The sequence below is a fragment of the Colobus angolensis genome, unplaced genomic scaffold (genome assembly GCF_000951035.1).
Source record: "Colobus angolensis palliatus isolate OR3802 unplaced genomic scaffold, Cang.pa_1.0 Scaffold85, whole genome shotgun sequence".
In the NCBI taxonomy this organism is placed as follows: domain Eukaryota; kingdom Metazoa; phylum Chordata; class Mammalia; order Primates; family Cercopithecidae; genus Colobus; species Colobus angolensis.
The window spans coordinates 1,579,867-1,590,588 of record NW_012122376.1 but is presented as its reverse complement, the minus strand read 5'-3'; the positions used below and the strand labels follow the sequence as shown (position 1 = coordinate 1,590,588).

Sequence of the window (10,722 nt, the reverse complement as noted above, 5' to 3'; positions counted from 1 at the left end):
TCACAAGGTCAGGAGATGGAGACCATCCTGGCTAACATGGTGAATCCCGTCTCTACTAAAAATACAAAAATTAGCTGAGTGTGGTGGTGCGTGCCTGTAATCCCAGCTACTTGGGAGGCTGAGACAGGAGAATCGCTTGAACCAGGGAGTCGGAGGTTGCAGTGAGCCGAGATTGCGCCACTGCGCTCCAGCAAGAGAATCTTAACACTGTACATCACAGTATCCTTAGAGCTGGGGTCTTAGCTAAGATATGGCAAGAAGACTTAGGATGAGTGTACAATATTAGTGGCTTCCAAGGAGTCTTTCTACATTATTTGGATCCTCCGATTAGGTAGAACATGGCTGTATAATGAAACCTGAGTAGGAATTAGAGAAGTGGAAAGGAGAAGGGATAGAATTTTATTCGTTGAGGTAAAACCATATCCAGAGATTTTTATCTTCTGAACTTTGGCATAACTATCTTGAGTGGTTATTGTACAAATGTTTCCTGTGCTGAGGGGAGAGAAGGAGATGGCACACACACTCACAGAAATGAGTAGATGGCACAGAAATTGTACAGGTTCTATATTTAATCATGCAGTATGTTGAGGTCCCATACTGTTGTAGAAAATGTGACTTGCTAGGAATTATCAGAAGCTTTGTCCTTATAGTACTCAACTTTCTTCCAAGATATGGTAGTGGCAAAATAAATTCAGAGTTTAATTTAAAAATCTCAATAGCTTGGAATAACATTTCAGAGCATGGTACCTTTCCTGACCTCAGTTGTCTAATCTGCTCTAGAGGATGAATCACTGGCTTTCAGAAGGAAAAAAACAATGGAGGGTCTGGGGCATACCCGTGGGGCTAGTCACTTCCAAGGGTGTATTAGTCCGTTTTCACACTACCATGAAGAAACGCCTGAGACTGGGTTATTTATAAAGGACACGTGTTTAATGGACTCTCCGTTCTGCATTGCTGGGGAGACCTCAAGAAACTTAAAATCACGGTGGAAGGCGAAGGAGAAGCAGGCACCTTCTTCACAAGGTGGCAGGACTGAATGAGCGCGAGCAGGGGAAACGCCAGACCCTTAGACAACCATCAGACCTCCTGAGATTTCACTCACGATCATGATAGCAGCATGGGAGAAGCTGCCCCCCCCATCCAGTTACCTCCCTCTAGTTCCGCCCTTGACGCGCGGGGATGATGGAGATTACAATTCGAGGTGAGATTTGGGTGGGGCCAGAGAGCCAAACTGTATCGGAGGGGCATAAACATATGAATGAAATCGCTTTCATTTTCCTGTTATTTGAATTGAGAACAATGAATATGTAATTATACTAAATAAGGAAGAGCAGTACTTAGGAATCTCATGCCACACTGCTGTTGTCCATTGAGATGAACATGGAGAGGAAGGAGAAGGGAAATGGGGGTGTATGAAGAGAGAAAGGATGTTAGGGGAATGGTGAGTCGAGAGCAATGCACACACAGACACAGGAAGGGAAGGGGATGTGTGCTGGAACATCAGTCCAGGTCAGCTGTGGGACATCTGTGGGCTGTTCCCTTGAATCAGGCTCATAGAGTTCTGATGGCCTTCAGCTACAACTCCCATCGTTTTGGCTGCTCTTAAAGGGCCAGTTGCAGCAACCCCATCTCCTGTCCAGAAGGGAATGTGACAATTCACCCTGGGGCAAAACAAGAGTGCAGGCTCGGGCAGGCACCTGAAGCAGGACATCGTATGGTTTCCTGTTCTATGAAGCACCCAACACATAACACATTAAGTGTTAAACGCAATGAAGAGTCCCATTTTCAGCAAATATTCCTACGTTTGCCTCTATCTTTTTATCTCTCCAGCACCTCCTTGGAACAGATGCCCTGTTACTTTACAAGGCTTGTGGAAAAGAGAAAGAGAACAGTAGCAAAAGCCTGTGTAGTTTATGAATAGAAGGTAGCTTCGTAGTGAGTAAGCAGTACTCATGATCTATGAAATGATTCTCTGTGGATTGAGCATGCTAAAAAGATCTTAAAAAGGAAAACATAAATTTTTCCAAAACCTCACATGACCCCCGTATGCTTCGGCCTTCTTGAAGGTTTGGAGGAGAGCATAGGTGTGGATGAAATGGAACCTTTTATAAGTTTTTTTGGTTTTTGTTTTTGTGTGTGAGTTTTTAAAGAGAGCATTTCCTGCCACGTAGAAGAAAATCCAGGGGGTGGCTGTCCTCCCACAGGAAGGAGGTAAACACATATTTTTCCTTAAGGGCTCTATTCCCTCAGCCTGGCTCCCTCAAAGGCCACACTTGGAGGCCAGGAAGTTAATCCATTAAAAACAAGGAGAAGAAAGAAGGAAAAAGCATATTGGTCTCTACCCCAGTCCAGGCAAATCAGAACTTCTGGAGGGTGGAGACTGGGTACCACTTTTTGTTTTAAACACCTCACATAATTTTAATAATGTCCCCATGATAAAGAACTACTGGCCTTCTTCCTTTATCTTTTTCATCCCTTGTTGTCTTCTATTTCCTGCTGTATCCCCAAAGCTTAGAGAAGCTTGTGGTATATAAAAAGTACCCAGAAATATTGATTGAATGAGGGGCTTAGTGAATGAGTGAATGTCACAAGGGAGCAGGGAAGACGGGCCCCTTCCATTTTTCTCTAGGATGAACCTAGACATCAGCCAGGTGGTGTTGAGATGATCACTAGCAGATCCCACGCAGGCTCACAGAGTGTCTGCGCCTTGGCCTGGCTGGGCTGTGCTGTGCACCGCCAGACGGGGTGGATTCATATTCCACAGAGGAGATAGCTAGTGGCCAGTCATTGTCATGGTTGAAAATCCAGGTCTTTCACAACATCCATGAATTATGGGATGGCATATGCCAAGTAAATTTTAATGGACTAGACCCATAGTAGGCATAGGGCATATTCACACTTTTTTTTTTTTTTTTTTTTTTTAAATATTTCTGGTTGGAGATGCAAAACATTTAGAGTTCTGTTCCCTTCTAGGAATTCAATGGCTTGGGGCAGCTCTTTTCAGCCGTGGATCTGGGATTTGAGACCAGTCGTTCGTACACTGACAGTTTTGGCACAGTGAATAACTTTGGATTTTCTACATTGGAGAGGGGGTGCTCGAGGTCTGCCCATGCTGCTGTGGTTTGCTAACATGGTTAATATCTGGCCGTAGTCCCTAAGAACTGGGGCTTTGAGACCCACCTGCTTGGTTTTGTGTTCTGGCACTTCCCCTCCACTTAATAGCCCAGAACTCTGGGCAAGTGATCTAACCTGGGAGAGCAAAGATAAGAAAAGGTAACACTTGTGTATAACACTCAACACAGGCTAGGTACCATTCTGTGCTTTGTATATGTCTGAACTTTTCATTCTCCAAACCCCCTCTGAAGGAGAAATTACTATTTTTAATAAAGATGGGGAAACCGAGGCACAGGTAGTGGAGTCACGTGCCCACGGTCACACAGATAGTTACTGGCAGAGCGAGGAGGGCAAAGGAGGACAGCCTGGCCTGGAGCCTCTTCTCTCACCACCACGCAGCACTCCCCTGTGAGCTGGGTCAGGGCTTAGGAGGTCCGCTCCTAGGAAGCGCTCAGTACATGGCCCTGGTGGTAAGGTGGATGTGCACAAAGACAGCACACCTCGGGATGTGTTGTGCATGTGGATGACACCAGACGCAGGACCTAAGAGACACAAGCTTGAGAATCACCGCCAGAAGGTTCCAACCTTAACTGGCTGATTAAAAACTGTACGGTTGGCTTAGAGTTATACTTTAAAGCTGCATTTGCCAGTGGTCACTCTCACTGACTCTTCAGATACAGAGTTAGAACTGATGCTTCCGTGTGGAATTTAAATAATTCCCAGGAGTGAGTTGGGGTCCAGTCTCTGCCACTCACTCAGTAGTTAACCTGCCCAGTGCAGTGTGGGGCCAACCCCGTCAGTGAGCCTGGGCACTCTGTCTGAGGGTCCAGTGTCCAGCCACCTGCTAACTTCTGTAATTCAGCCTCACCCTGGGTGTTTTTGCCACATGGATAAATCTGATAGACACAGTAAATAAAGTAGATATATATTCAGAATAAATATTATACAGCGCAATTAAAATATAAATAGCAAGTGCAAAACAAATTAAATGAGGATGCGAATGACTTCAGTGAAGCCACTGAGCTAACAACTACCATTAAAACAAGAAAAGTAAGTAATTGAGAAATGCAGTTATCATTGGGCAAGAAGTCAAATGAAAAATATGGTTTGAAAGTGAAAAACATATTTTCAGCATTCCTTTAATTTCACACACTACGTTTGCACATGGCACATTATCTAAGCTATGGGAGTCTCAAGTGCACGGTTAAGTGGACACTGTGCAATGTGATTTACACGAGGAAAAAAGACAAAAATAATCTTTATGCAGTACTCTTATTGATTTTTAAAATGAGAAATTGGTGGGTCTGGCACAGAGATCAATGGAGTTGAAGTCACGACGTCAAATTGAGATGTGAGGTTAAGGCTGAGAGACAGACATGTCGTTCTCTCATGCTGGCCCAATGAACTCTCCAGTTTTTTTGGTGAACTCTGGTGAAAACTCTTTTTAACCAAAATGTCAGCATTTGGGTTAGAAGAACATTAATTTATCTGACTGCAGTGAGATGCATTTTCTCAATTCTCGTTTTCTTCTTTTACCCTAATACTAGGTCGCAAAATTCAAAGACATTCTTTCTCTAAAAACTCAACTTCTACCCAATTGAATTTTCACCAAAGGAATTGCCGAGGTTGAGTTTGGTGGTAAAGAACCCAACCCTTTGGTGCTTTTTTCTTTTCTAAACACGGCATGGCCGGACGTCAGGACTGTTCAGCCCTGGAAGTCATCTTCCTCTTTACTGCCTTCTCATGGTGTTTCCTTTAATTCCTACTACACAAAAAGTTACAATTGGAAATGGAAGAAAACAATTATTTCCCAATCAGGATTTCCTGAGTTGGTAGCAAAATCACTGACTAGGTTTGTGTTAGTAGCCTCATTAAATATTTATTAAGCACCTGTTATAGACAGTACTATGCTTAGTCATTTAAGGATTTGCGTTGTGAATCGCTTAGTCCATTTTCCTCCCATTTGAAAGTATTTCTCATGGACATTCTAGGAGGTAAGAGATAATGAAAATCTTGTTTTTTAAAATAATATTTCCAGTTGAAAATTCACACTCAGATATTTAATAGAAATCCTATCTTTTCCCCGGTTCCTGCTGGCTCGCAGACTCTGTTTCCATTAAAATCCCCCACCGTCCTGCTGGCCTTGGGTAGCATCTTTAGTCCCTTCTTTCTATCTTGCCACATTACAAAGACTTGCCTGCCAAAAGGTTTTTCTCATAGTTGTCCCCTAACTTACTTCCCAGTGCTACTGGGACTGGCTCATTTTCACCTGTGACACCTTCTCAACTGGTCTCCAACTCCTCTCTTCTGGTTCACCCCCAGTTATACTGTCTTTTTTTTTTTTTTTTTGGACCGGGTGTTGCTTTTTTGCCCAGGCTGGAGTGCAGTGGTGCGATCTCGGCTCACTGCAAGCTCCGCCTCCCGGGTTTACGCCATTCTCCTGCCTCAGCCTCCCGAGTAGCTGGGACTACAGGCGCCCGCCACCTCGCCCGGCTAGTTTTTGTATTTTTAGTAGAGACGGGGTTTCACCGTGTTAGCCAGGATGGTCTCGATCTCCTGACCTCGTGATCCGCCCGTCTCGGCCTCCCAAAGTGCTGGGATTACAGGCTTGAGCCACCGCGCCCGGCTATACTGTCTTAATCTTCTGAGAATATATGTTCTTGTTTAAAACATCAACAGAGGACCCTCCTGCTCTGCTGGTTCCTCCTCAAACAGACTGCAAACTGTGCCTCTACTCTCTGATCCCAGCACCTCAACCTTTGCCAAATGTCACTTCTCACTCTTACCATACAAGTCTGTAGCCCTGAGCACCCTCCCACTTGGCTTAAGCTCCAGGACTAATGTCTGCTGGGCTCAGGAGTCCAATCTCAAGCATCACCCACGAAGTCAGCCAGGGCATCACTCTCTGCCTGTAATCTCCTATCCTGATTCTACCTGGGAGTCTTTAGGCTCCTGCCACTTCTTGCCACCACCTCCCTTCCTCCTGGACTTGAGCTTCTTGGAGTCCTCTCACTTGGTCTTGTAACACCTTACACATTGCCTTGGCCACTGCTGCAACAGCTCAGTACATATCCACAAATCAGAAGGCCTCTCTGAACAAAGCCATCTGCATATCCGTCTACCTTCCCTATGCTTGCCCTCTGAACAAAGCCATCTGCATATCCGTCTACCTTCCCTATGCTTGCCCCATTTAAAAATCCCAGGTTTTATATCTTTGCTACAGTTTTAAGGATGGTATAATCGCTTACTACAAAAATAAGCAGATTTCACTGTACAAAATGCAGGTAGTAAGAATTATCTAAAATCTAACCACTAAGTACATATAGAAAAGATTTTAAAAAACATTAAGAAGGGCAGTTGACAAATACAAGATCCTTCCTAGAGAAGAACAAGGGTGGGGGATCCCACATCACCAGTGGAATGACCTAGAAACACAAAGACTACTCAGTTTCATTAAGGTTGGCATGAGTATGACATAGCCCCTTGCTGCTTCCTCAACTGAACAGCTGTCAAAAGGCCCTCATGCCATCAGCCTGTGCTTTTTTCTCTTTCTCTCTGGGATGTGCCTGTCCATGGAACCCCTGCTTTGGGATATAGCTGTGATCATCTCTGCTGAGATGGAGTGAGAGCAACTTTTATCTGCAAGGCTGCCTGTAGTGTTTTCAGCATTCCGTAGCCTCCTTCCCATGTCTCTCATATGTTGTAGTTTACTGCATTTCATTTCATGGCCAAAGCTAGATTATTAAGGACTGAATTGGAATTTTCCATATTAAGTAGAATATAAACTTCAACAAGCATTTTGATATGCTGGGTTTGTTTGTTTGTTTGTTTGTTTACCATTCTGTTGGATAGAGTAGTATAATTCATATGAGTGTACGGTATGCAGAGATGCAAGAATCTCTTTCTTTTCTTTTTTTTTTTTTTTTTGCTCAAACTTCCTAACAGCAGGATAGTGTGGGAAAAAGAACATGTCTATGGATGTGCAATACTTTGAATAAACAGTTCAGTGCTCTATAAAATATATATTCACAAATAATGACTTTGGGGAGAGTTATTTCCAAATCCCTTTGAAATATGTTGTTAGCCAAAAGGTTTATAGAGTAATTTGGAATCATAATTCCTGCTTGTCCCTAATATCTGCTGTTCTCCATTCAAGTTAATTTTCTCTCAGTCCCAGTTAGAGCTGGGAATATATACTCAGCAGAAAGAAACACAGTTGTCAAGTGAGAATGTTTTGTATTTATTCAGATAGTGATTTGTCATCTGGTGACATCTTTGTACACCTCAAAGTCCCTCAACCCATTCATGATGGTTTGAATAGTGTCTAAAGCACATATGACTCAGATGCACACTGAATATCCTGTGACTTACAGTAGAGGGTTCTCTGAAAGGACTTGAATTTGGAACCAGAAAATGTCTCTGAAGTTATGGTTTTTCTCAGTGTGAGAGGTAAGATCCTTGGTTGCCTGGAAATACCTTAGTTAGTGCCTTCAGGATCTGAAACAGACACATTATCACACATGGTCCAAAGGTTCAAACCTATACTTTCATGGCTTAGTGCTTAACACAAGACATTGTCCAAACAACTAGTTTACAGCAATCCTGTCAGGGTCCCTGTAGTTTGGTTCCTGCAAGTCTGTATTCTGTCTTTAATGTATAAGAACAATGTCCATGTTAAATAAACTGATTAAAAGTCATGAAGTTTCACCACATACGTATCATAGGTTAGCTCCGGTATTTGATAAATCTCTTAATGTTTGTATGAGAGTTTCGTGGTAATGAAAGTGTCATCATGTAGTATCAATCATATTAAATTTTGCTTTAAAATATTGAAGTCACTCCATAATGTTATGAAATATTAAAATCAAATATGTGAGGAGACAGAAGATCTGCTTCATAAATCATGCCAGCTAATTTCTGGTTGGGGAATGTAGGTCTCCAACCAGTGGAATTATGGTGGGGAGGGGATGTGGTGCTTCACATTTATGAAGGACTATTAAAAATGACGATGACACTGGTTTTATCTGGGGAGTTTTTATGACCTCACATTCCCAGAATGACAGTGGTTTGCCTGAAGTATGTAGAATTTGCCAGCCTTCCCAACTGAGCTGCTTGGGTGCTATGGACGGGTTAAACAGCATCCTTCACAAGCATTAAAATCCCTGGTGAACCTGTCACTGCCCTCCTATGTAAATTTCTGACCACAGAGCTGCTGCTTTGGGATGTAGCTGTGACCATTTCTGTATCATGAGTCTCTGAGAAGCATGTCACCTGCCTCTCATATTCCAGAGTTCAGTAGCTGTGTCTCTAAATGAGATAGCCATGGCTGGGTGCAAACAAGAGAATACAAATGTCTACATGAACGGGTTTGTCCTGCCGCTCTGCTGCGATCCATTGTTATTTCTGAGAATCATTTTGATTTTTGGACTGCTTATTTCAATGTGTAGGAGTCTTCCTTGTAGATGAATGCCTTTCACGAATAAGTCTTTCTCTTATTTATTGATTTATTAAAAAAAATTTCCCTATAGAGGGAGAAACAAAACACAAAAATTCCCTTTCCTGTCACAGGGGAAATAACTGGCAAAACAGAGAAGCCCCCAAAGTAAACAGAGTCATAGAGTACCCAGCCTCCCGTAGAGCTTGCAGAAATTTCATTGTGTAGACATGGAGCTCCCCAGCTTTTGCCTTGTTAGCCTATTTCTGAACCAGTAGTTCTGTTTCTTAATAGGATAAAGGGCCTGACTTACGTAAAAGCTCAAAGTCTTAATCACAATGATAAAATACAAAGTCGTGGCAACTGTAGTAAGTTTAAAGACATATTTAGCTTTTCAAGGACATCCTGTCTTTAAGAAAAAGTCTTTCATTTAGCTAAAGAAATTAAACTGAATTGTTCAGTCTTTTAAACAAAATGATGAATTTAGTGAAGAAAACAAAACTCTCCATGGCTAACGTAATTTATGCAAAATCACGCAATTAGTGATAGCTGTGCTAGACTTTTTTTTTCCTTCACCAAATGCGCCTCTAATAAAACCATCCTGAGGAGCAGTGCCATCTAATGTAAGTAGTAAACATGGATAGTAAATGATTAATATCTGGTGAGGCATGCAGATGGCAGGACTTCCATTTTTCCTTTGAGCCCCCTATGCATGTTTGCTAATCATTCTTGCAAAAAAATTGCAAAGATAAATATGAACTTTCGAAAGTAATATTCAACAGGATATGAATGTAAGAAACAGCACAGTGTGGGAGAATAGTAAAAACCAGCACTTTTCACCTCTGCATGGTGAAATGACGGTAACCTGCTGTAGTGTAAGCTTAATAAGAGTTATATCATTTTCACGTATGTACTACTCTGGGCATGGTCCTGGTCTTGTGAGTGGTATTTTTTTAATCAAGACCCCAGCCAGCGCAGTCACCCTGACAGTCCCCCCACTGAGATATGGAAAGGTAACCCTCTAGCAAGTCCTCGTTCAGGGGAAAGTGTTCAAGTGCACAGACGTCTACCCTGTGCTAGCCTGAGCTGTAGTCTTCTGATATGATCGCTTGGCTTCCCAGCCAAGGCAGGGCTCCCCCAAAGTTCCTTCCCACTCTTGCAGTTTCACCTCGGAATGCTTCCGCAGAATTTCAGTGCCTAAGCAGACAAGGTCAAAGTAAACTGCTTCACCGGCTGCTTCTGGCGCAGGGGCCCAGAGCGTATCCAGCCCCACAGCACACACCAACAGCAGGAGAGGGGTCCGTGCAGGAGCCCTGGACTGTAGATAAGCAAAACGCACCCATTTTCTCTCCTATTTACTCCAGAGGCACCTCTCCTCCCCCACTCCTGGCATCTCCTTATCACTGGCTCCCTCTCCCTGTGGCATATTTTTGGGTAGTAGAATGCTGAGGTCACAGGGAGCGGCTCTTTATCCAAGCAGTGGGGATGTCAGCCTGGAGCCCTGAGCATGAACCAGCAAGATGCAGGCTCTCGCTCTTGACTTTGGGCTCCAGGAGCTGCCCCGGCCCAGGGCTGCCCGCGAGCTCCCTCCTCCCTCCTGCCCTCGCCCGCCAGCTCGCCCTCTCTTAGGTCTGCAGGGTTGGTTGGTTTCCCACGCCTGTTCTGGTCTGACCTGGGATGCCAGGCACCCAGAAGCCCCGTGGGCACCGACCCCAGCCCGCAGCCCAGGGAAGGTGCCAACCCCAGGGAGTGGTGGAGACTGGCATTTCACGTGGGCATCTGCCTTCACTGCTGCTCGCGCTTCTCCTCAACGGCTGGCGTCAGGGCCCTTCTGCTCCAACTCATCCCCCCACCGAAGTTAATCAGCCGTACTTTCCAGGGCGCTTTAGTTTGGAAAATACTTAAAAGCCTCGAAATGTTCATGGGAGACGGCCGCCCCCGGATCCCCCAGTTCTGCCTAGCTAAGGCTGTCGGGCGCTCAGGAAGCTGTGGCGTTTGTCTGGAACCCACATCTCAGAGGCGCAGCCCCGCTCCTCGCTGGCGTCGCCAAAGTTGCCAGACGCCCCCTCGGTGACCCGGCCGCGTCAGATGCAGTTGCATAACCTCGCCCCCCACCTGCGCCCGCGCAGGGTCCACTCCCGGCTGCTCCGGGGTGTCCCGGCCCCGGGAGCCGC

At 44.6% G+C, this 10,722-nt stretch overlaps 2 protein-coding genes across 3 annotated transcripts in view; one reads left to right on the top strand and one right to left on the bottom strand.

Moving 5' to 3' along the window:
- Positions 1-7,613, bottom strand: part of FAM196A (family with sequence similarity 196, member A) — a 57,891-nt gene extending 50,278 nt beyond the window's left edge. The window contains exon 1 of the mRNA XM_011930178.1: positions 7,486-7,613. The gene's annotated coding sequence lies outside the window, so the exon portion shown is untranslated. The remainder of the gene's footprint in view (positions 1-7,485) is intronic.
- Positions 1-10,722, top strand: part of DOCK1 (dedicator of cytokinesis 1) — a 489,568-nt gene that overhangs the window by 214,259 nt on the left and 264,587 nt on the right. The window lies entirely within an intron of this gene.